The sequence below is a fragment of the Pseudorasbora parva genome, chromosome 17, assembly GCF_024679245.1.
Source record: "Pseudorasbora parva isolate DD20220531a chromosome 17, ASM2467924v1, whole genome shotgun sequence".
Taxonomy (NCBI): domain Eukaryota; kingdom Metazoa; phylum Chordata; class Actinopteri; order Cypriniformes; family Gobionidae; genus Pseudorasbora; species Pseudorasbora parva.
Genome location: NC_090188.1, coordinates 1,695,803 through 1,720,893, shown reverse-complemented (window position 1 = coordinate 1,720,893; position 25,091 = coordinate 1,695,803). Strand labels below are relative to the sequence as shown.

The following is a 25,091-nucleotide window of genomic DNA, read 5'->3' as shown; positions in this document are numbered from 1 at the left end:
AACGCAATAGCCATTTTGCCACGAGCATTCAGCGCGTAGCCTACTGAGTAAGCGAGCACCTGACTGAGCAGCCTAAAACATATTTGGTGTTTTTTTTGTTTGTTTTTTACTTCGGCGGTGTCAGGGGCATTGCCTGTTATGTCGTTTTGGTTATTGTTGAACGCATGTTATTATATTTTTCACACACTTTTTTATTTTTCCAAGTCCAATTAATTAGTCCTAGAACCGTTCGGTACATAATGCGTACCGCGTACCGAACCGAAAGCCTCGTACCGAACGGTTCAATACGAATACGCGTATCGTTACACCCCTAGCACGCATGCATGCGCACACACACACACACACACACACATCACTCGCATACAGAGAGCGGAGATCACGCTGCAGATTCAGGAGCACAGAAACTTAACGCTACCCCACGACTTTTAGCAATAAAATAGCTAAGCTACTGGATCACTACATTATATTTCTCAGCAATGATGGGGTTACTTGCTATTTTTAAGTAATAAACACACATCTGGTAATGATAAATGGACTGCATTTATATAGCGCTTTTAACAGACCTATGGCCATCCAAAGCGCTTTACATATTGCCTCACATTCACCCATTCACACACCGACGGCGGTGTCAGCCATGCACCATCCATAGGGTTAGATGTCTTGCTCAAGGACACCTCGACACTTGGTCAGGTGGAACCGGGGATCGAACCACCAACCTTCCGGTTTGTAGACAACCTACATGAATATTAATCTTGCTCGATAGCTCAGCTGGTACAGATTTGACCGTGTGATGCTGAAAACACAGGAACGAATCCAGTAAAAAACAAGTCATGATAAAAGAGCTCAAAGACGAGTTGAAAACACACGCTAAAATGGCAGATACAATCTTATTTTTGTCACATTTGCTGTTGTTAACGCCATCGGTCAGTTTAGGGTTTAGTGTGGGTGTACGTTAAAAAACCAACGTAACAAAACATGCCAGAATCACACATATCTGTTCCTGAAAAAAACGAAGCGTTTAGCGCCACCCGGTGGACATTTTACTGTTGCGCTATGTACCTATTGGTACCAGTAGGTGCGTTTACATGGAGCACTGTAATCGGTTTAAAAGTCCAATCCGAGTGAAAATGCTCCATATAAACACCTCAATCGGAATAAAAATGCCCAAACCGAATGAAACTGTAATCGGTTTGAGAGGGGTGGGATAAACCTTTTCATAAACCGATCAAACGAAACATTTAACCATGTAAACGACCTGACCCGATTACTTTTGAGTGTGTGTCCTTATATGATGCGATACACACCGCACGCCTTCACCACTGACCTCACGCCGCGCTCACACACAGACTATAATGCTGAGAGGAAAGTTAATTTTCTGAGGGGTAAACTTTTTGTTTCGTTAGACGTTATGAAGATAATGTTGGCATAATGACACAGACATAGCCCGGCTACACCCTCTTCTTGACAGCGTTTGTCCTGCGCCTGACAGAAGAATTGATTTATTCTGAGATGATTACACTTTACAATAAATAAATAGCTTTTATTAAACCGTGTAAGGTGTAAGTCCTGGTGGCCGTTGAGAGTTGCTATGGCATCCGTGAACACATTCAGCTGCTGGAGACGACAGCGTCGACATTCCTGAAGCGGCAGACAAACTGCTCTGTGATGATTATGATTGAAAGTCAGCTCATGTTAACCCCAGATCGGTTTAGATATCGTCTCATGTAAACAGTCCACTAAATCTTTCAATCGGAATGACAAAAAAGTGTGCATGTAAACGTGGCTACTGATGCACAGGTTGATCCAAAATGAGCTGTTACAAGTCATCCAAAAATATTTTTAATTATATACAGGGCGCGGTCGGTCAGGTCGTTTAAAATAATGACGCGGGACAAAATGCCCTATTTCCCAACATGTTGAACTGAGCGATTAGCCTGACGTGGTCATCCTCAGCTCTAGTCAGAATATGAGTCTGATGCTCCATTGGGCTGTGATTACGGGGCGTTTCAACCCAACCAGGAAAGGCCTCGATTGGACAGACCGACAACCAATCAGAGCAGCGGAGCGACGCATTGTCAAACGTCAACAGAGTTGAAATGCACTGTGTTGCCAAGTCCCTGTTTTTTCCACGGGTTGAAGCGACAATTATGTGATATATAGACCCATGAGTGTGAATTTTAGCAGCAACCTTGCCGAAATAACACACATTTTACCCCCCAAACACCATTTTTTTCCAGAGAACCCCCGAGAAGCTATTGTTTAGGGCTAGTAGTTGACGGGTTTTGTTGTAAAAACTTAGCAACCCTGTCTGTACAAGCGCTGAAATCAGGCTGGAATACACATTCTTTGCCGGTGTTGTAAAAAAATAAATAATTTAATGATACCCAGAGTACTTACCCAACATGATCATCATTTCTGAGAGAAATAGTGAAGGTGATGCAGATACAAACAAGCTCTCCGTTTAAGATTTGAACAAATATAATCCAAGAGGCTTAGATGACGTGATGATTACGTTACTGTTGATCATCTGTCCATCATCGGCTAAAGCCCGCCCTGATGATCTCATTGGTCCGAACAGTTTCTGTTCAGGGATAATTACTCCTCTATGGAGCGAGGCCAGACCGAACTGCCCGACCTAAAAAAATTGTGGGTGGGGCTAAGTTCGACTGGCATCCAGGCTACTGAACAATGCCATTGTACCATTTTAATAGGCTATAATTTTAAATAAAGCTCAGAAATGTCCAACACGATCACATGTAATGCCTATCAATAGTACGAGTGTGCAATCTTGTGGAATGTATACGGCAAAATGAGTTTTGGCGTGCATATGATACGGTCTTTATATATATAAATAGGAAAGAATAACCGCCTAAATGCATTTCCACACATGCCGAGCGTGCAGAGTTTGGACACCCTGACAGCTAATTTTCACGGCAAAAGGAATATGGTGTACAAGAGCGGTCAAGCATTCAGTGGGAATATTTCTGCTTATTAATTCAGCAATAACAGCCTCCTTAATGTCAGTAAGAGCTCCTGAGAGAAATCATTACGGCATTCAGCAGTGTAAATATCAGCCGAGCGCTCTTCAAACACGCCGAGGACGGTTTGGGGAAAACGCTGGATCTTTTGTCTTCATGCTTGGACTGCATCTGTGAGTTAATTCAGCACAGGCTTCTTTTAAGCTGAGGGGATGTTTCAGCGCACGGAGGTGGGAAGTTTTGCTCAAACTAAATAAATAATCACAGAACGGACCATCTAGATGATCAGCTTTAAGAAAAATCACAGGAAAATAATTTGACTGAATGAAATCTGTTTGGCTGTGCGGTGCATTTGAGAATCCCTCGGGATGGTTGCTATGGCAACTGCTCTCATTTTAAAAGTTTCTGGAAGTTACTTGTACATTTGAGGATCATTTAGAGAAACGGGAGCTTGGAACAGTTCGGAATAATCCTGCAAAACATGGGCAATTAAAATAGTGGTGTTTTGCTCATACTCAGGGTTAGGTTTCAAACACCAAGCATTTAAACTTCTGCACCTTAGCAACGCCCTAGCAACAACCCAGAACACCTTAGAAACTGATCTTAGACACCCTAGCATTTTAACTATATATATATACATATAGGATCAACACACACACACACACACACACACACACACACACACACACACACACACACACACACACACACACACACACACACACATATAGATGCCTCATTAGTGGCTGTTTCAATCGGCTACATTGGAGGAAGAAAAAACATCCATAATATAATTGTAAGTTCTTACACTTGATAAATATAATATTATTAATAGATCGTTACATAGTAATATACACAATATAATGTAAAATGTAAATAATTCATAAATACCACATACTGTGACATACTTAATATAATGTAAATTGTTTAATTATATAAGCTGTAAATAATAATAATAATAACATGAAACATGACAAATAATACTATTACACTGTTATAATAACTGAAATATTTGGACATTTATGTGCATGCATTTAAATGCGTGGTGTATAAGCTAAGCTAGCAGGCTAAATGTGCTATGCTACTACGCTATATAATTCACAACGTGATTTTGCAGGAATTGTAGTCAGGCACTAAAAATACTACCCATTAAAAGTCCAAAGTGCGAGCTGGTGCGCTCGAATGAGGCATCTACGTATACATTTCTATGATTATAACAGTGATGATTACTTGAGGAAACAACTTGCATTGCCTTGTGAAAAGGTTCACAACACGGATGATTTTCTGAAGAGTTTAAAATAAGAATATAGGAGCTTTAGCAGGTTAAAATGAATCCTATTGCATCCTGAAACCCTCTGAGCAGGAAACCCTGGTGACAATAAATCATCAGGAATAATCTCAGAGAGAGCCTTCATGTGGAGCAATATGAGTTTCACTTTAATATGGCTGCTTATCCACACCGAGTCCTATTGGAACTCATCTTTCAGGAATACAAATCTTCTGGTTGATTTAACACTTTTTTTTAAATAGTGCTTATAACAAAAGCTCTTACAGGTCAAACTCCACCGGGTCATTTTAAATGTGGTAATTGCAATTTACAAGAAAATACGTTTTAAAATGTGATTCACAAAATGCAATAAAATTAAAGGGCTTTTAACACACACAGTTTGTGCCAGTCTCATGTTAATCTTGAGTATCTATAGAGTCGTATTGATCATTCATATCTCACAAGAGTCTTTAGTTTATCAGATTTATAAAAGACACACACACACACACACACAGGAAACATTCTGCATTTTTACTTTCTCATAAAAACTCCTCCTGTGTGATTTATAAGCCTTTTGAAAAGTGGGGCCATGGGTAATGTCCTCATATTTCACCCTCTCCTGTAGGGATGTCAACGATTAATCGATGATCGATTAATTGTCGATAAGACATTTGATCGATAAGACTTATTGATCATCGATTAAGCAGGGTCATGAGCGTGCGTGCGGCTCAACCGAGAAACGGGAGGAAAAATGAAGCGAGCGCGCCCCAGTTCTACTAGGGACCATTTTACAGCTGGAGTCACACCTTCATCATGACTGCAAGTTTGCATGTGCATTCGCAGCCTTTTGTTTTGTGCAAATGTAAGTTGATATATTGTGTTTATTTTGTGCAGGCCTATCTATAGCTGATTTATCTCATAAGGATGCATTTGGTTAATAATTAACGTTAGAGGCGAGCGGTCAAAGCGTGGCAGTGATCAGCTTCAGCTCCAACAGCAATGCACAGCTAATAATGACTGGTTGGGACTGTCATATTATACAACATTAATGAGAACACTATTGTAATAAAACATTGTGATTGTTAATTATTTGGGTTTATTTGCCGTGTGTCATTGCGTTGATCCAGGAAGAGCGCGTGCACATGAGTCACACACTGACTCACGCATGTAATTTAACTAGTTCAAGTTCATTTCTGCATTCGCATCAGATTGTGCTGAAGTAATTTGTAATATTACATTTATTTTGTAACGTTATATGTGATCAGTCATATAAGATGCGTTTCTTTTAGCGGAATAAAACACACTAGCAAGTGGCTTCAGTCAGTGATGGCTACCGGTTTTCATTTAGTGCTTCGGCTTTAGCGCATACAGAGCAATCCATAATAACGATGATTGTCATATAACAGAAAGGAGAACGCTATTTTAATAAATGGTTGTAAAGTTCTAGGAACAACGTTCAGAGCGTTGTTCCTAGAGCGCGTGAACACCACGCGTCTCCCTTTCTGGATATGAATATCAGCAACTCAATTCAAGTTCACTTGTGCATTCGCATCATTTTGTGCAGATATAATTTGTAATGTTTTGTTAACTTTATATAAATCTGATTAATCTCATATAGGAAGCTTTTTGTTGAGTTAAACGTGCTAGCAAAGCTTGAGTGTAACTTACCAGTGTTGATTCAGCGCGATCCGCTTCACCTCGCAGTTCAAACAGCAACGCACGACTAATAATAACTATGATTGGGACTGTCACATTACATAACATTAATGAAAACAATATTTTAATAAATCGTTTTGAATTACTTTGGTTTAGGTGACGTTTCAGCACGTTGTTCTTGGAAGTGCGTCCACAAATTCTGAATAACAGATCTGAGGCGGCGTTGGTGTTGTATTACAGGTTATATTTGGTTATTAAATAAGTCATTTAATTAAATTATAAATAACATCGACTAATTTTACAATCCCATAGCCCTTTGTTTAGATAAAAAAAATCACTCTCATTAATTTGGTGAAGAACATGGCGTTTTGAGCAGCATTTGCACATCCTGACATGCTGTCAGCTATAAGCCACTGCTGTAGACACATTTTGCAGTATTAAGGTTAACGATTAATCGATTAATTGATCATTAATTTAAACGACGATCGATCATGGGAATTTGTGAAAATTGACATCCCTACTCTCCTGTAATACCTGTGTCATACCCAAGTCATTATACACATTTGAGTCCTCATATGTCACAAAAACATGCCCACACCACACACAGTTTGTGCCAGTCTCATGTTAATCTTGAGTATCTATAGAGTCGTGTTGATCCTTTATATCTCCCAAAAGACTTTAGTTTATCATATTTATGATACTTAAGACAAGATACACTGAACCGATTCTTTCAGAAAACAGCCGAGTCTGTGGAGGCGTACAGTGGGCAGAGCTAAAGACACACACACACACACACACACACACACACTCACGGTGTTGTTCACATTATATGCACTTACGCGCCGATTGCCAACAAAACACACACATTTGCTGCAGTTTCTCTCACCACCTGCAGTTTCCACTCATTACCAGGAACACACACACAAAACTCTTGAAACACAAACTGCATCCACTCAGGGATGGAAATTAACTTTTTTGTCCACCGGCCACTGTGGCTGGTAGATTTCAAAATCTACCAGCCACTCAACGTTTTTACCAGCCACTTTCTTGTTTTTAACCGACAATGTGTAACTGCACGTGAAAATTAATACTACAAGCTCTACAATACTTAAGCTGTTTATTTAGTCTCAAATCTCAATGAAATACTGACATTTTTTCACTCTTATACACACACAAACCATGAACTGATATACATTTCATTAAATGAGTAGGGCTCTATGTTCTCTCTCTTTTTTTTTTTTTACCTGGATGTGGCATTTGGATGATTCTTTTATGGGTTCCAGTTTTAGGTTTTTAGTACCAACAATGAAACTACTAGTTTTGGCATCTCCTGAAGCGTGTTGACGACACACCGAGCAGAACATTGTCAGTAGGGATGCATCGAAATAAAAATTATTGGCTGAAACCGAAGCACTAAAAGAAATTATGCCAATTATCCATTGCATTTATGGCTAATGCTATGACTGAGTAACTTTACTAAAAATCAAGGCATTGCAATTGCATTAATTAATATTAAAGTTTCAAATAATAAATCAATTACAAATTATTCAAATATTTATTTAGCACATTGCAACATCAAACTGTATAAAATAAAATTCAAAGTAAAATGTTTAACTTGATCTCACTCGTGTACATTAAATAATAATGTACAGGTCTACTAGCCTACAGAAATGTAATAAAGTAATCAAATGTAAAATAACTGCATATTTAACTGTTTAAATGAAAGATTATTCCTTATTAAACTTACAAAAGCTATTCAATCAAGAGCAGTGAGTGATGTCCTTATGGTTTGTTTGACATTAAACATAGCAGTAAAAGCTACTGCCCCTTTAAGACCGAATAGAGGGATATGCGTCATCTTTCACGACTGTATACAGTTCACTTAAGGCATATTCAGACTATGTCTGCTAGAATTCTCATCAAGATGAACATGTTGGCATACTTTTTGTGTGAGTTTGTCCGTTTAAGCACAAGACTTGAAAGAGAACTCAATATTTGCGCGCTGTGAGACGGGTGCGCGCTTCCGGATGACAGTGACGGATCTTCTCTCAGTGCGCGCGAGTTATTATGGTTATTATTCGCGTCTTCTGGGACTACATCCGGGTAATGACGGCGAAAACGACTGGTCATATTCGGACATACATAGTGCGGCCGCACTCGCATTCACTGAACACAGTTTATAAAGAGGGGAAACAGTATGCTATTTTTATTTACCCGCCACGGTGGCCGGTAGGTGAAGCGAGTTTACCCGCCACAACGCAAAATCACCCGCATTTGGCTGGTGGCGGGTGCTAATTTCCATCCCTGCATCCACTGTTCCCTTAACGCTGGTTTATTTGGGAAGCTGAACAAGGTGATCTTTCCCTCACACCAGAAAGTCCCTTCTTTAGAGACATCAGTGATTTCGTGGTTGTAACATAACCCAAACGATACCCAACCCTAGTGGTCCACAGATGCCTTGCCAAACCAGGGGAGAAACGCACCAGGTTTTAAATCACACACACGGTCTTTACTAGTCCCACATCGCTCAATAAGAGGCTAATCCATGACTTTATCCGTCCTGTGGCCTCCAGTGAACTTTGCGCTAGCATGTGAACGAGTGTATGCTGATGTGTGTGTGAGAGCCAATATTAATAATACATCAAATGTATTATTACTATTCAAAACAGTTCATATTTTTGTGGATGAATAGAAAGTTCAAAAGAACCGCATTTATCTAAAAAAATATAATCTTTGTAACATTATAAATGTCTTTACTGTCACTTTAAAACAAATCAAGGATGCATTAAATTGATTTAAAAGAACCCAAACCCAAAAAAGCTAAATTGTGTATTTTGTCAAATATATTGGTTACATATAAGTGTGTAAAATATTAACACAGTGAACCAAACACAGAATTATTAATGTAACCAAATCGTATTGCACATAATTTTTCTGTTTCAAGTATTTTTTTTCTTTATTTGAAGTTTAAACTTTGAGCTAATTAAGCTATTGCGCAATAAAAATGATCCAAAAAGTTCCCAATCAACCGAATATTATGAACATTGTTGCCGTTGCAACAAATTGCTTTTGTTTATCTTTTGTAGGTAACTTCGAATAAAAGCATAAATGTAAATGTTTAACGTTTATACCAACCAGTGTGAAAGCATGAGTGTATGCTCGTGTGTGCGAGAGGCTTTTAAGATTTCATTTCACATTAGTCCTCCGCCTTATCTTTGCCGGAGTGTCTCTGAAATCCCTCGGGCAGTATCTGAGACGCTCAGTCTCGGCTCATGACGCGCTCTCTTCGTTTAATGTAACGAGTAGCTTGACAATGTACAGTACATGATATCAGTGTGCCAATCGATAGTGCATGATCAAAATCAGTGGACTGAATTTCCAACACAGAATTAAACGCTTATCTGCGGCTAAGCGAAATTAGGGATCAAAGCAAACTGAAGAGTGGAATAGACTTTACACGATGGCACACATTTCATATGGGTTGGTGTAAACGTTAAACATTTACTTATGCTTTTATTCAAAGTTACCTACAAAAGATAAACAAAAGCAGTGTGTTGCAACGCCAACAATATTAATAATAAACAATAATAGATTTAATTTATCACGCACTTTTCATTTCAAAGAATCTCAAAGTGCAATGGAAAAGAGAAAAATGATTAAAAAGTAAAAATATAGAATAATACAAACAACACATAAAAGCCTTTCTGAACAGAAAAGTCAAAAGAATGTGCAACAAGATTTGGTTACATTAATATGTGACCAGTCACGGAAGGTAGGGACACAAGTCGGTTCTGGGGCATTTTGAGTTATTCACAGATTCTGAAAGTGTAGTCTCTAAGCTTTCCAACGATGTGTAACACATGTAAATCTGATCATATTTGGAGAAGTTGTGTCCATCTGAATGTAGGCCTTTAGAAAAGTGTAAACGAGAGAAAACAGCCTCTAAAGTTTTGCAGTTCTCACCTGCTGGGAGTGACAATAGGGCTCATTTACATCTCATTTAGATAAGCCACACCCCCTGTAAAGCTGCATGGTTGCTAGTAACGACAGACGCAACGGGAAAAATCGGACCGCATACTACTAATAATAAAGATGCTAACATTAACATCTAAAAGCCAATTATAGTAATAGGGGTTTTTGGCAAGTGATACGATGCTAACGATTACAATTAAAATGAAGAACAATAGGTAGGTATGGGAAGTTCTAAACATGAGATAACGTGTGTGTGTTCTTAGAATGAACACAAAACGACAAACTTTGGTGTTAATTGAAACACACCCCATAAGAAACAGAAAAGTATTCTTGCAAATCTCGTTGCCTCCAATGAAATTGTCACAATTCACCAGTGTGAGTGCCCGTGATCACCACCAGAGGGCACTCCACCCCGGACTGTCACTCCATCACAAACTACATTACCCATAATCCTTGGACTCATTAGCACTCACTGTTTACACCTGTGTCTCATCACCTCATTACCTCTGCCTATATATACCTTGTTCACTCTGTCATTCATTGCGAAGTCTTGTTTAGTGTCACAACTGCATTTCTGAGCGTTTCTCTGGTTTCATGTATCTTGGTCTTTGATTTCTTGCCTTCTCCGTGGATTACCCTTTTGCCTGTTCCTTCTGTATTGTTTGCCTTTTCGGACTGATTTCCTGTTATGACCTTTTGCCTGTTCTATTGACTACGACTTTGGATTACCCTTCAATAAATACTAGTGATGGCCAAATGAAGCGTTTCGAAGCATTCTTGCTTTCTGATACAATTGTGTCGAAAATGGTTCATTACTCGAAGCTTCATTCAGATAGAAATTGCAGCACCATCTCCTGGTGAAGTAAATGTAATGCAACAAAGCTGACAACCATAAAATGCAAGTAGGCTTATGTTCACGGCCCGTTTATTACGGGTTTACCGAGGCGATCGAAGCTGAAACAGTGTTAGTGCTGTGAGACGCATTTATGTAGGAGCATTTTAAAGATACTGATGAATTTCATGCGTTCACCTTGATAATAAAACATTATCATGATGTGTGTGTGTAATTATTTCTTTAGACAAGGACAGAAGATCAGACCAGCTTTAAAAAGGTTTTTTTTTTTTTTCGTGTGTGGGACATATTCCATTAGGATGTGATAGAACCCACCAATAGAACCCAACACCTATCAGAGCCACAGAGACCACTATAATTCCCATTACAACCAATAACATTCCCATGAAAACCATTAAATGCAATAGAATTTCAGTAATGGTTTCTATAGTTTTATTTATTGTTTTATTTGTTTTTTAGCATGGCAGTATCAATCAATCAATCAATCAACTTTATTTATATAGCGCTTTTACAATCACGATTGTGTCAAAGCAGCTTCACAGTGTCAAACAGGGTAATATTGCGACAAAATTAGATTTGGCTGTACAGCCGTACTGGAGAAAACAGTGATGTTATCAGCTTATTTTAATTTATCATATAGCGACAATGTTGGCAGATCAGTATTATAGTTTATAGAATTAAATAAGACCTAATTCATACATTTTATTTGTATAATAAGTTGAATAACTTTAATCATATTTTTAGTGTCCCCAACTGAGCAAGCCAAGCCAAAGGCGACAGTGGCAAGGAACCAAAACTCCATCGGGGCATGATGGAGAAAAATAAACCTTGGGAGAAACCAGACTCAGTCGGGGTGCCAGTTCTCCTCTGGCCTATTAACACACCGTGTAAGATTATTATTCTGGCAACCTTACAGGTCGGAAATCATATTAGATCGGATTATTCAAAATTTTCAGGGTATCACGGAAGAGACAGATTTATTTAGGATGGGGCGTCAATTACACAAGAGTATGAATACATGAAAGATCGGAATTATTGCGCCGAAGACGGGTTTTGAGGATGTCGTGCCAGTGAGGCAAATTCGGAGGAGACACCATTTGACACGGCTCAGCAGACACTCCAGGATGCTTTGGTCATGTCCAGGCAGGTCCACCATCCGATCCGGACAGGGCCCAGATCCGGGATAAACCTCGGGATAAACAGAGAGACTAACATTAGCGTAGATGTCACTCTTTTTATGATGTAACGAGTACATCAGGTGTTATGGGAAGTGTTCCCGGTTCCGGCTGACCTTGTTAATGCAGCCTAACAATCAGTCAATTGATCTGAATAATGAAAGTTAAAAATGTTCTATGTGTATGCCATAGTAAAGAGATGTGTTTTTAGTCTAGATTTAAACTGACAGAGTGTGTCTGCTTCCCGAACAATGCTAGGAAGACTATTCCACAATTTAGGAGCTAAATAGGAAAATGATCGACCGCCTGCAGTTGATTTAGATATTCTAGGTATGATCAACTGGCCAGAGTTTTGAGACCGCAATAGACGTGATGGAGTATAATGCGTTAAGAGCTCGCTTAAGTACCGGGGAGCTAAACTATTTAGTGCTTTGTAAGTAATAAGCAAGATTTTAAAATGTATGCGATGTTTAATAGGGAGCCAGTGCAGTGTTGACAGAACTGGACTAATATGATCATACTTCCTGGTTCTAGTAAGAACTCGAGCTGCTGCATTTTGGACTAGCTGGAGTTTGTTTATTAAGCGAGCAGGGCAACCACCCAGTAGAGCATTACAATAATCTAGCCTTGAGCTCATGAACGCATGTACTAACTGTTCAGCATTTTGCATTGAAAGCATGTGCCGTAATTTAGATATATTTTTAAGATGATAGAATGCGGTTTTACAGATGCTAGAAACGTGGCTTTCAAATGAAAGACTGGTATCAAAGAGCACACCCAGGTTCCTCACTGACGACGAGGGCTTGACAGAGCACTCATCAAGTGTTAGACAGTATTCTCGGTTACTACTTGTGGAGCTTTTCTGTCCAATAATTAAAAATTCAGTTTTATCTGAATTAAGTTGCAGAAAATTACTATTCATCCAATTTTTTATATCAGCTCTGCATTCTGTTAATCTTGTGAATTGGTAGGTTTCATCCGGGCGTGAGGAAATATAGAGCTGAGTATCGTCAGCATAACAATGAAAGCTAACGCCATGCTTCCTAATGATATCTCCCAGTGGAGCAGATACAGGGTGAAGAGCAGCGGTCCTAACACTGAGCCTTGCGGTACCCCATACTGAACTTGTGATCGGTGTGACATCTCTTCATTTACTGCTACAAACTGATAACGGTCAGATAAGTACGATTTAAACCATGCCAAAGCAGTTCCACTAACGCCAACATAATTTTCGATTCTATTCAGAAGAATATTGTGATCGATAGTATCGAATGCAGCGCTAAGATCGAGTAACACTAATAGAGAGATACAACCACGATCAGATGATAAGAGTAAATCATTTGTAACTCTAATTAGAGCAGTCTCAGTGCTATGATACGGTCTAAATCCTGACTGGAAATCCTCACATATACCATTTCCGCATATACCAATCCTCACATATACCGGAGTATCATGTGTAAAGCACATAAGAAATACAACCTGCAGGTTTCAAACCTGTCAACACTGTCAAAGCAGTCAGGTGGTTCACTACAGGAGTGAAGCAGTGTTTGCTTCAGAAGGCATTTTCACGTGACTAGTGACGTAATGATACAAGCTCCGAAGCAGTGGTTCACTGCGAGGACCGGTCGAGTTTGAAGCAAGCTTCGGAGCATCGGTGTCAGACATAACATCACTAATAAATACTGCGTTTGGATCTTCAACCAACCTTGGAGTTGGAAACTCAGAGCAGTTCGTTACAGAAATAAGTCGTTCAAGCACACTTTGTTTGCCGGGGTCTTCTTAGTGGATGTACTGTGCGTCTGTTTGAAGGGGATAAAGACAGAGAAATGGGTAGAGTCCGTCACCGTGGCTGTAGTGTAGTGGTAAGGTGCATGTCATCAAGTTTTAACACAACTCAATCAGAGGTTCGAATCCGCCTTTTGCCACACACTCTCTCTACTACCTTTTCCCATCACATATAAGATCGGAAAGGCATTTATTTTCAAAAAAAATTGAATATTGAATAAGAAAATATTAGAAAAGTGGAAATAAAGCATCTAACATGTGCTTATTAATAAGTGTTTCTCGGTTAGAGAGAGTGTGGCAAAAGGCGGATTTGATCCTCTGATCGAGTTGCGTTAAAACTTGCAACTAAAACATGCATCTTACCCCTACACTACAGCCACGGTTAGAGAGTTGAGCCATTTCTCTGCCTTTATCCCTGTCAAATGTTACTATCGATATCGCCTCTGATTTCTTACGGTCCAACTTGTCTGACGCCAGTCTGATTCATTCTTCCTCTTCTTCATCTTCGCTCAGTTGTAGATTAGGGATATTATTCAGTCTTATTATGCCGCTTGTCATCGTCGCTCAGATCATCTCTACAGCCGGCCAGGGCGCTGCATCAATAATTAGCCCCGCGTCCCTTGGAGGGCGGGGCAATAACAAAGGCCAATATGGAAATACAGACAGACAAAACAAGGCGATTTCAACCTCAAAATATACACTTTTAAATATACCATTAATGCCATCTCAAACACGGAGAGGCTTCTTCGTGATTTCAACTAACAGATTCAAAATAGCGAAAATCACATAATTTGAAAAAAAAAAAAAACGCTTCTTTCTCATTTTGCTCAATAGTAGAGCTGCCGACCTGTGTCTCTGGTTTCCGTGACGGGTCACATTCGGTTGATTGGGAGCTTTGGGATCATTTTCATTGTGCAATAGCTTAAACAGCTCAAAGTTTAAACTTCAAATAAAAATAGACATAAAACAATCCTTTAGAAAAAAAATACTTGAAACTGAAAAATGATGACATTAATAATTCTGTGTTTGGTTCACTGTGTTAATATTTTACACACTTAAGATTTTTGTTGTGTAACCAATATATTTTACCAAAGAGAAAATTGAGCTTTTTTGGGTTTGAGTTCTTTTGATCAATTAAATGCATCCTTGATTTGTATTAAAGTGACAGTAAAGACATTTATAATGTTACAAAAGATTATATTTTTTCAATAAATGCGGTTCTTTTGAACTTTCCATTCATCAAAGAGAAAATCATCATGACTTCCACAAAAATATTAACTGTTTTCAATATTAATAATACATTTGATCATCAAATCCTCATGTGAGAATGATTAGTGAAGGATCATGTGACACTGAAGACTGGAGTAATGATGATAAATTCAGCTTTGATCACAGGAATAAATCACACTTTACTATATATTCACACAGAGAACAGATGATCTACACTGGAGGAATATTACACTGTTTTACAGTATTTTTGATCAAATTAATGCAGCTTTGAAGAGCAAGAGAGCCAATCAATGCAAACCAACACCACACACGAGACCTACAGTATAATAAAATGCTGCTCTATATCGTATCTTACACAAGTCTTGTGTTTGGCGTTTTAACCCAGACTCGAGGGCCAATCTGTGTGGCTGTTTCTGCTTTTACTGTTGGATATGCTCCTGCTTTGTTCTTTCCCAGCAAATGGAAAGTGGGAGATGAAAAGGGAGAAAAAGAGCTCATTCTGTCCCAGAAGAGTGAGAGAGAGGCATATAAAACAAGGCACAGGCATGTTACTCAAGGACAGCCTCTATAACCACACACATATTCAGACACAATAAACAACAGGGCTGGTTATTGGCAAATTTCAGGACTAAATCCTGAAACTTGGGATTTAATTGGAAAAATCCTGGAATTTAATTGGAAATCCTGAAACTTGACTAGACTAAAGAGTATGAATGTGACTAAAACCAATAAAAACTAAAATGACTGCTTGACACAAAGACTAGACTAAAACAAAAATTAAAACAGTTCACCAAAAACAACATTAGGAGTAGATCCCATTTACATTTAATACAAATATATCGCCTTGTTTACTAAACGCCTGATTGGGCCAGACAAAATTACGTAATTATTTACAGCAACAATAGCGCTCTACTTTTCCCATCACACATCAGATTGGAAAGGCATTTATTTTAAATAAAAAATAAGAAAATATTAGAAAAGTGGAAATAAATAATCTAACGTGTTTAACTCTCTGGTCCTCTTCGCTTAAGAGTCACTTGTCCTCTTCGCGGTCAAATGTGACCGATGCCTTAAAATGACCGTGATGGAGACAAGTGTGACTTTTTAAACTTTTTTTATGACCCTTTAACATATTTGAATCGTCTCCTTTATTAGGGATGCACGATATTATCGGCACAACATCGGAATCGGCCAATAAACGCTTAAAATATATAAATCGGCATCGGCCAAAATGAAAAAATTATGCCGATATGCCTTGCCGATATGATAACGTGTTAATATGCGCCTGCAATAACTCACGTGTGCAAGGAGTGCTACAGCGATGAGACCATGTCAGCACTGCGGTCATTCTTGAAGTGAAAACAACCTAATACATTGCATGTACAGTGATTTATATTGACTGTTTTTAAATGCTGCCTTAAATTTGTGAATGCACGTGACCGTCAGCAGCAGATTTGCCTGGTATTCACAACAACTAGACCAAAACGAACCCAAAACAAGCCCAATCGCGTCTCCCCACTCTCTAGCGTGTGCGGCAGCCTCCACAGCAGCAGAAGCTCCTCCAGGTCCTAGTGCCCGACATCCAAACCGCTATATATTTATACATGTAGTGGGGGTGCTGTTGTTACAGTTATACAATGAAAAGTAGAATACACTACTTGTTACACTAACTACTAGAAGTAGTTATACAGTAGAATTTTAATAAACTAAAGTTACTTCTTGTTCTGAATAAACAAATCAGTAATGATGTCATAAATCACAAGCAAGACACTTGTACATTAAATACTTTTATATACCGTGTATTATTCTGTAATAAAATTTTAGGAAATGGATGATGAAAAATAATCCAAGGAGCTCTACAATAGGTGTGCACAAATGCTAAATCCCAAAATACAATATTTAGGTTACAGCTGCATCTGGGGTAAAAAAATATTTTTTTATTTGATTTATTATTGGTTAAATATATTATTGTTATTTTCAGGGCTTTTAATATACTCTTATCATTCAAAGAACTTTATTAACATTTATTTATCTTCAACAAGAATCCTTTTAGTAAGGAGACCTCAGAAATCTGAAACCAGAATGAAAAAAAAAAGTTTTTGCTCAAAATGGTGTTGGTTCCAAACAAAGGTAACAAATAAACATATATCGGCATCGGTATCGGCATCGGCCAAAAGGAGCTGAAAAATATCGGCATATCGGATATCGGCAAAAATCTAATATTGTGCATCCCTATCCTTTATTTATTTTTTTGTGCGTTCAGATAGCTAATGCAACAAAAGTCACCAAGTGTCATCCCATTCCGATAAGGCAAAAAAAAAAAAACATTTCAAAACGTAAAACGTTTTCAGTCATTTTTGACTGAAGATGACCAGAGGGTTAATAATAGGTGTTTATCAGTTAGGTAAACAGACTGAATTAGAGATGATAACAGTAAGTGGGTCCAATGTCATTGGTCTTAAAAAGTGGGTTGGTTTTGTCTGACGCTCATGAATTGACTGCAAACTTGCAGCTCGAAGCCCATAGACATACACTGAACTACAGGAATGACATTTAAATCAGTAAATCACTAAGAATTGTTCATGTTTCTCTGGTTTCTGAGCGTTATCAGATGAACTTCAAACCTCTGGATGAGGATAGAATACCATCAATTTCACTTTGTCTATTTTGGTATTTCAACTACTCTAATTGCTGATATTATGCTGCTAGGACAGACTATATGAGAGAAGTTTCAGCTCAAAGAGTCATAAAGGTCCTGATGCTTAAAACAATACCATGATCTGACAAATGTGCAATCCCGGATTTATACAAACATGAAGAGTTCCCTGGACCTTTCATTTAATCTCCATTTAGATCGTCTCTTCCAGACACAACAACAACCACATTATCCTTAAAGATCTCGTTCCTGAATGGAGAGGCAGATCTGGTACTAAATTACTGGTATCAAGAACCCTATGTGGCGTGTTTTTTCGGTTTTAAGATAAATGTAAGAGAGATACAAATGCGTTCTCTGACAGTGCTGACGATGAACAACCCTTTCTTTAATCTCACACGGTATTAGTCTGATAATCAGGGGATAAAGACACACAAACGCAGCTCAGTTTCTGTATTTGTGTGTATCCATAATAGTGTTTCCTCTACATTCACTTCAGACTTGCTGTGGTGTTAAAGAGATAAATAAACAACATTTGGTTATCGCATTGTGCTTGTGTTTTGCAAGCAGTAACAAACAGCACGACCAATGTAGGCTGATTCATAAACAATATATCAAATACTGTTCTTTTAACGAATCAGTAATAAACAAGACTCAACTCATTAGGTACAGGATTCAGGGCTCGACATTAACCCTTTAAGACCAAAGGGTATTTTTACAATTAATTTTCCGCCTGGTATTATTTACTATAAAAGCTTGTAAAACATCAACCCTGTTGTGCACAAACAATTGACACACCTCTTTTTTCAAGACAAGTTGCACTGTCAGTATATTTGTGCTGCATTGATGTCATCTGAATGTAAAATAAGTTAAACACAAACAAATAAATAAAAGCTAAGCATATTTCCTCTGGAAAACAGTTTGTCCAAGTCTTTGGAGTCCTGGAACTCAGGAATAAACATGATAACTTATACAGAACAAAAACTATTTACATTTTTCACAAAAAAAAGTCTTTTGATTTTTTCTTTTTCTTTTTCTTTTGAACTTTTTCCTTAAACTCTCTCCACAAAACTATTCAAAACTGCAGCGTGTCTCTCTCAGCGTGTCTTTCCCCTAATCTTATTAAATACAGTCTATGCTTCAGGTTTCATATTATATTCTTAAACTTGATCTATACATTAATGCCCCAGTGAACCGGAAGTAGCAAGAGAGTTTTTCCAAGTGAATCTGAATATTGAACAGAGGGCAGAGTTTTCCCTCAGCGCTCCTCCTCTCAAACTCTCTCTCATAGCAAACTAACGTCAAGCCGCCGTCATCTGAGAAGCGACGCCGTTTCCAGACCGGAAGTTACTTTGCAGATTTTGATTAAAGATTACCACGGCAAGCAATTTTTTTCTGTGTATTAACTTACACGAGTTAAAAGTTCACCCTAAGACCTGTAATATATGCTAACAAAGTAAATAGGGTCAATTTTGATTTCATGAGGACTTTAAATTAAATTAAGACACTATAGGGCTGTTACCAATCTATTTAAATAATTTACTCTGAAAAAAAATCACAACTACATTAAATAATGTTATAAGATTTGTACTTTTGAAAAAAATAAATAAAACATGTCGGAAAGAATGTTTAAACATGAAACTAAACCACCAGGCAGGTGAGTCTTAATGAGTGAGTCATTGAGTCGATTCATCTAAACGATTCATTCAAACGGCTGAATCATTCAAGAATGAGGTAGTCGATTACGAACCGGTCATTGAATGTTTGATTCAACCGATTCATTCAAACACTGAATCATTCAGTAACACACACTGTTGCTGTGAGAGGCGTTACGGTTCTGCTGTTTGGAAATATTTTAGCTGCTGAACTAGAACAAAAACAGTCAATATTTCCTCTAAAATGTAAGAGACTAGATGTTAATTAATTGTTTATGGAGCTGTCATATGAAATCATTGCCAACTTCAGTCGTGATGGTATTCAGGAAAACACACTCTTGGTTGTGTGATGATGTTTAACTGTATCATATGTTATAAATATAAAAACTTCACATTGTGAATGTTTAGCTCAGTTTCTTTAGTTGTGATTTCTCCTCGAGAGGCTGCGGAGCGCCAACAGCGCCACCTTCTGTTCATTATATATTACACTATTATCCACTATCAATCGCCACTTACACTAAATTAATGCAGAATCATTCTTACATTTTAGTGATTCGCTAGTTATTTTTTGTCATTGCCGTTTTAATCAGCTTGTCCGTCGGGCAAGTAAAATTCTCTTTCAATTAGGGATGGGTATCGTTAAGGTTTTAACGGTATTACTACTCTTAACGATACTGCTTATCGGTCTGGTACTTTAACGGTATTCTTATCGGTACTTTTTGAGATTTACTATATATATATATATATATATATATATATATATATATATCCAGTGTTGTGCAAGTTACTTCCAAACTGTAATATATTATAGATTACTTATTACTGCTATTTAAAAGTAATTCATTACATTACAACATTACTGTCTCAGAATTGTAATGCGTTACATTACTCCTGTATTACTTTTGAGTTACTTTCACCAAAATAACTTCAGAAGTAGCTCTTAACATCCTAAAATATAGGCAGAGAGCATTTTACATCCAGTAGAAGGCGGTATGATGAAGCATAATTACATGGGCCATCCAGGCTAACTATAGAGAATTGGCAAAAAAGTGAATGCTCAAGACAATGCAAGAAATCATGATGATCCAACTCTGTTAAAAGTATTATTTTAGAGGTAAAGTGATTATCTGGCATTATCTGGGAATAGCTTCTGTTCATAGACACAACAGAACTGTGTAAACTCTAAGTTATGACAATATGCGCATTTGTTCTTTTCTTATTGTTGCGAGATAGTTATTTCGGTTTTAGAAAAAGGTTGCATTTGACTGCATTTGCATTTGACTAGCCTACGTTCTTGTCCTTATCTCTGATAAACTAAGCAATGCGCATCCATCTTGCGAATGTACAGCAGGGATGAGACGGTGGGGACATTTTCCCACCGGTTAATCAAAGTGTGATGACATCACCGGTATCTGGGCTTTCACATCACTATTCTATCTAACCGAAAGGAGCATGCGCACCGCCGCTCAAGCATTAATAACGGGAGCGGATGCGAAGCGAGTGCTTTCAAAGAATTCCTATAAAAGTTAAGCTTCCATATGAACTGAAAACGCGCCAGTGCGCGCACACCGTGAATGACAGCTCGTTAGTAAATGCGCGCTCTGTGCGGCCAAGCAGATTTTAGTTTCGGTTTAAAATTAGCCTATTATTCTTAATGAAATACACAACACAATGACAAACCCCATTTAATAGGCGCTTTTACATTTCACTTTGAAACCAAATCTTCCGCGATCATCTGTCAGCTAAAGATCAGACGTTCGGTTCATGCTTCCGTTTTTATTTGAACGGCCTGTTCTCTAACTGAACTAAATTACTTTATTACTATAAAAATCTAAACGACGGCGTCACGGTGTGCAGTAGTCTTATTCTGTCATCTTCACCTAAGTGCAGCGTGTGCCTCGTCTCTCGTCCGTTATTCGACGCGCTTGTCGTTGTGCTATTCTTTGAAACGACAGAGCCTTTAAACCTTCTTTAGCCACTTTTCCACCGGCCAGCGCGAGCACAGAGGCTGAAATCATGCCTGCGCAATAAACACGTACGCCTTCACTGGACTATGTCACACAATATCCAAACGTACACCAGCAAGAGGGAGATGAATTGAAGGAAAATGAAGTAAATCGCTATACAAAAATATATCAGAAGCTGTCATTTAGTATTTAATTACTAACCTGGACACCACACGCAGATACTGAATGACCACGAACAGGTAATAACTTGCATTTTTCATGCGTTAATGTATCGCCTTTTTTCCTTTTCCGTTTTATTGTATTTTTTTGGGGGGGGGGGGGGGGGGTGTAACGCAAGCGTTACTGGAAATGTACCGAGTAAAATATTACTGAAAATTGATTAGTAATGCCTTACACTACTGCGTTACAGCAAAAAGTAATAAGTTACTGTAATGTATTACTTTTGTAATGCGCTACTCCCAACACTGTATATATCCCATACACACACACACACACACACACACACACAATTAACAAAGATACACATTATATAGGCCTACACAGTGCTTTAATTTCAGGAAGAATTCTAGTAATCAAATGTAAAATAACACTGCATAGTTTATCATAGATAGGATAAATTAATGCTTATTAAAGCTGAAGTTATTCATTCAAGAGCTGTGAGTGATTTTCTCTTTGCATTTGGTTGTTTAATTTGCAGTAATTCATCAGCATGTTTATTTACACCGCTGCCTCTTTAAAGACAGACGTGCAGATCTATAGGCGACTGATACTAGGCAGATGCACTACATTTTCTCCCAACTATCCATAATAACAACGTCCATTTAAGACACAAACTGTGTTTAAGAGACTCTCCAAGCCGGTCATTTTGACACAGATGTTTGTGTTCATTTGATCGTTTAGACGCGAGTGTGAAACCGAAAGTGTAATTTGCTCGTCTCGTTGCGGGCTGTTTCGGAGCGCGCGGGAACAATCTCTTGCGCACATGTTTGTGCTTTTAATCGTTTTTTTTTATTATTAAACGCATCCCACAATTTACCAGCAGTTGCTAGACTGTATTTTACAACAATCACCGATCGTGCTGATTCTGTCATTACGTTTGAGTTATAGGGAGAAATGACAGCGTAGGCTACTGCTGCAAAGGGAATTAAGTTGCGCTAGACATAAATATTAAAATTATATTCTTTGCCAAAATCTAAAGCCAAAATCTTTGCCAAAGAAGCCAAAATCTAAAATAAAATCACATTATCACAATCTAGTGTAAAGTATAACCAGGCTATGTTTGAATGTTTAGTTCTGTTCTGTCCTCCGTCATCTCATTAGGGCTGTCGTTTTGCTCTCTCTCTCTCTCTCTCTCTCTCTCTCTCTCTCTTTCTCTCTTTCTCTCTTTCTCTCTCTCTCTCTCTCTCTCTCTCTCTCTCTCTCTCTCTCTCTCTCTCTCTCTCTCTCTCTCTCTCTCTCTCTCTCTCTCTCTCTCTCTCATTAACACGCGTTAATGTCCCTGCTGGATTGAATGTGTTTCCCAAAATCATAATCATATGGTAGAAACCACTGGCAATCTGTGATCTGCTTTAGATTTACAATGCTTCATAGGAAACGTTGCCCATATTATTCACCGAATTAACATCCTGCACACAATGATCCGTGTGTGTGTGTGTGTGTGTGTGTGTGTGTGTGTGTGTGTGTGTGTGTGTGTGTGTGTGTGTTAATGTGCAGAAGAATCCGCACGGCCGCCACATGTGAAACCCGTGCCTACGCTCACTCGTCTCCATTATTGATGATAATCAGAGGAACGGCTGGATTCTGGAGCTCGGGGACCGGCAGGCATGAAAGCGTTTGATTCAAAGCGCTGTGGGAACGAGGTGAGTGTCAGGATGTATATAAATCTCCCGATTACTGTCTCATGCCTAAAGACGATCCTCGGCCCACGTGCAACATGCATGTTTGTGTGGATACATCACAGTCTCTGTAAGCATCAGGCGCTTTTCAGAGAATCAGACTGCACTGAAAAAAAATATTTTCTTACTTAGTATTTTTGTCTTGTTTCTAGCCAAAATTTCTAAAAATTCTTACATTAAAGGAACTGTATGTAAATGTATTTCAATGAATCATGAAAATGGCCCTGATCTGTCTCAAGACATTAAGCTGTCCGGCCAGGATATTGTCATTATAAAGTTGTTGTTGCAGCTCAACTGATGTTGATGATGTCATGTTGTGTTTTGACCTGAAGCTCTGCCCTCCACCTATCGACCAATCACGAGTCAGTAGTGTTTCGGGTTGCCAGATCTGCTCTAGTTACCTAAAGTCAGCGGCGCGTTGCGCGTTGTTCATTCTGCTATTTTAAGAGCGCATACTTGACCATAATGTATAGCGTGCACAACGCGCAGACACTTTGCTCATGTAATCTACACAGATGCAACAGTTATTACGTATTGTTACACTAAAAAAAATATTAACACGAGATGACGGAAATCATTGTGGTGTGCCACGAAGATGTGAAAAAATAGGCATAAATCTAGCTTACAAATTATTCAGGCTAATTGTAGTAATTAAGGATCAGACCTGTTTGCCCAATAGTGGCAAGACATATATGAATATAAGGACATCTGACAAACTGGTTTGTCCGTCAAGAACCAGAAAAAAAAAAAGATCGACTGAAAAACTGTAAAAACTGTTTAACCGACGCTATTGTGGGTGTGTTTCTCCATCCCCATACAACACAACTCCTCTGTCTTTCACTCCCTTAGGAAAGGAAAATATATTTACCAATATATTACTTGAAATATATTTTAATATATTGATGGTATTATAAAATATATTATATATTCATGTAATATATTGCAAAATATACAAATGATTGCCGCTTTCAATATATTGCAATATATTGAAAGATATAAATATTTATTCCCATATATGTGAATATATTGCCTAATGTATTGCATGAAATTTTCCAATATACTGCAATATATTTCTGTTTTGTAAGGGCTGCTCTTCAAGAACATCAGTCTCCTCGGCTGTGAACCGCTCCTGGCGTGCGTCTGGTAAATACGCCATAATAATAGCGACCCATAATGGACCTTGCGCAGCTGCTTTTAAAGGGAATGTTGGATGACGCTCTGATTGGTTTATTCACGTTACGCCCAAACCACACCTATGAATAATGAAGCTACTTCAGACCAACCCATTTTAGATTTGCGCCGGGCACAAGAGCCATTTATCCCGCCGGGAAAATAGCAACAGCGCCGAGACCCGCCCACAAAGTTACTTGCGCTTCGGCTTTGACACTTGCGTTTCAGAAAAAATAGGGCCCTTGGAGTTAAGCTTTTCTCTGAGAAAAGAACAAAGAACGGCACTGAAGTCATTCTTAAAAAGGGAAGATGTGTTCAGAGTTTAGCCGACCGGATACGGCGAATGTTTAATCTATCAACGAGCTCTGCTTCACCTTCGTTGCTCTGGTTGGTGTAGCGCTATCCTATCGCGTGCAGAGGAAGTTTTAAAGACAACCGTTTATCCGCCCCTCGGATTGAGCCGTCAATGGAGAGTTTCCAGACCAAACATCTTGATGTGGGTCAGGCTTGTCAGGCTAGAGGAGATTATGATGATAAACAGTGTTAGAGGAAACTGGCTTTACCAAACAGAGAAGGTCCGCTCTTGCGCTCCAGTCAAACTGAGTTATTTTTCCCCAAAACAAGACAATTACTTTTCCTTGTCTAGTAAATACTTCTTGTTTAAGAAATTGTAGATATTTGGACTATAAACAAGACAAAAATACTAAGTAAGAAAAGCATTTTTTTTGCAGTGCATCATTTCAGCTGTATTTGCTACACTGCCAAAAATGCTCTTCTTAATTAGTATTTTTTTCTTGTTTCCAGAACAAATATCTAAATATTCTTAAATCAAGAT

The 25,091-nt window shown here is 38.4% G+C and overlaps 1 protein-coding gene across 2 annotated transcripts in view; it reads right to left on the bottom strand.

Moving 5' to 3' along the window:
* LOC137044895 (gamma-aminobutyric acid receptor subunit pi) overlaps positions 1–25,091 on the bottom strand; it is a 126,657-nt gene that overhangs the window by 67,638 nt on the left and 33,928 nt on the right. The window lies entirely within an intron of this gene.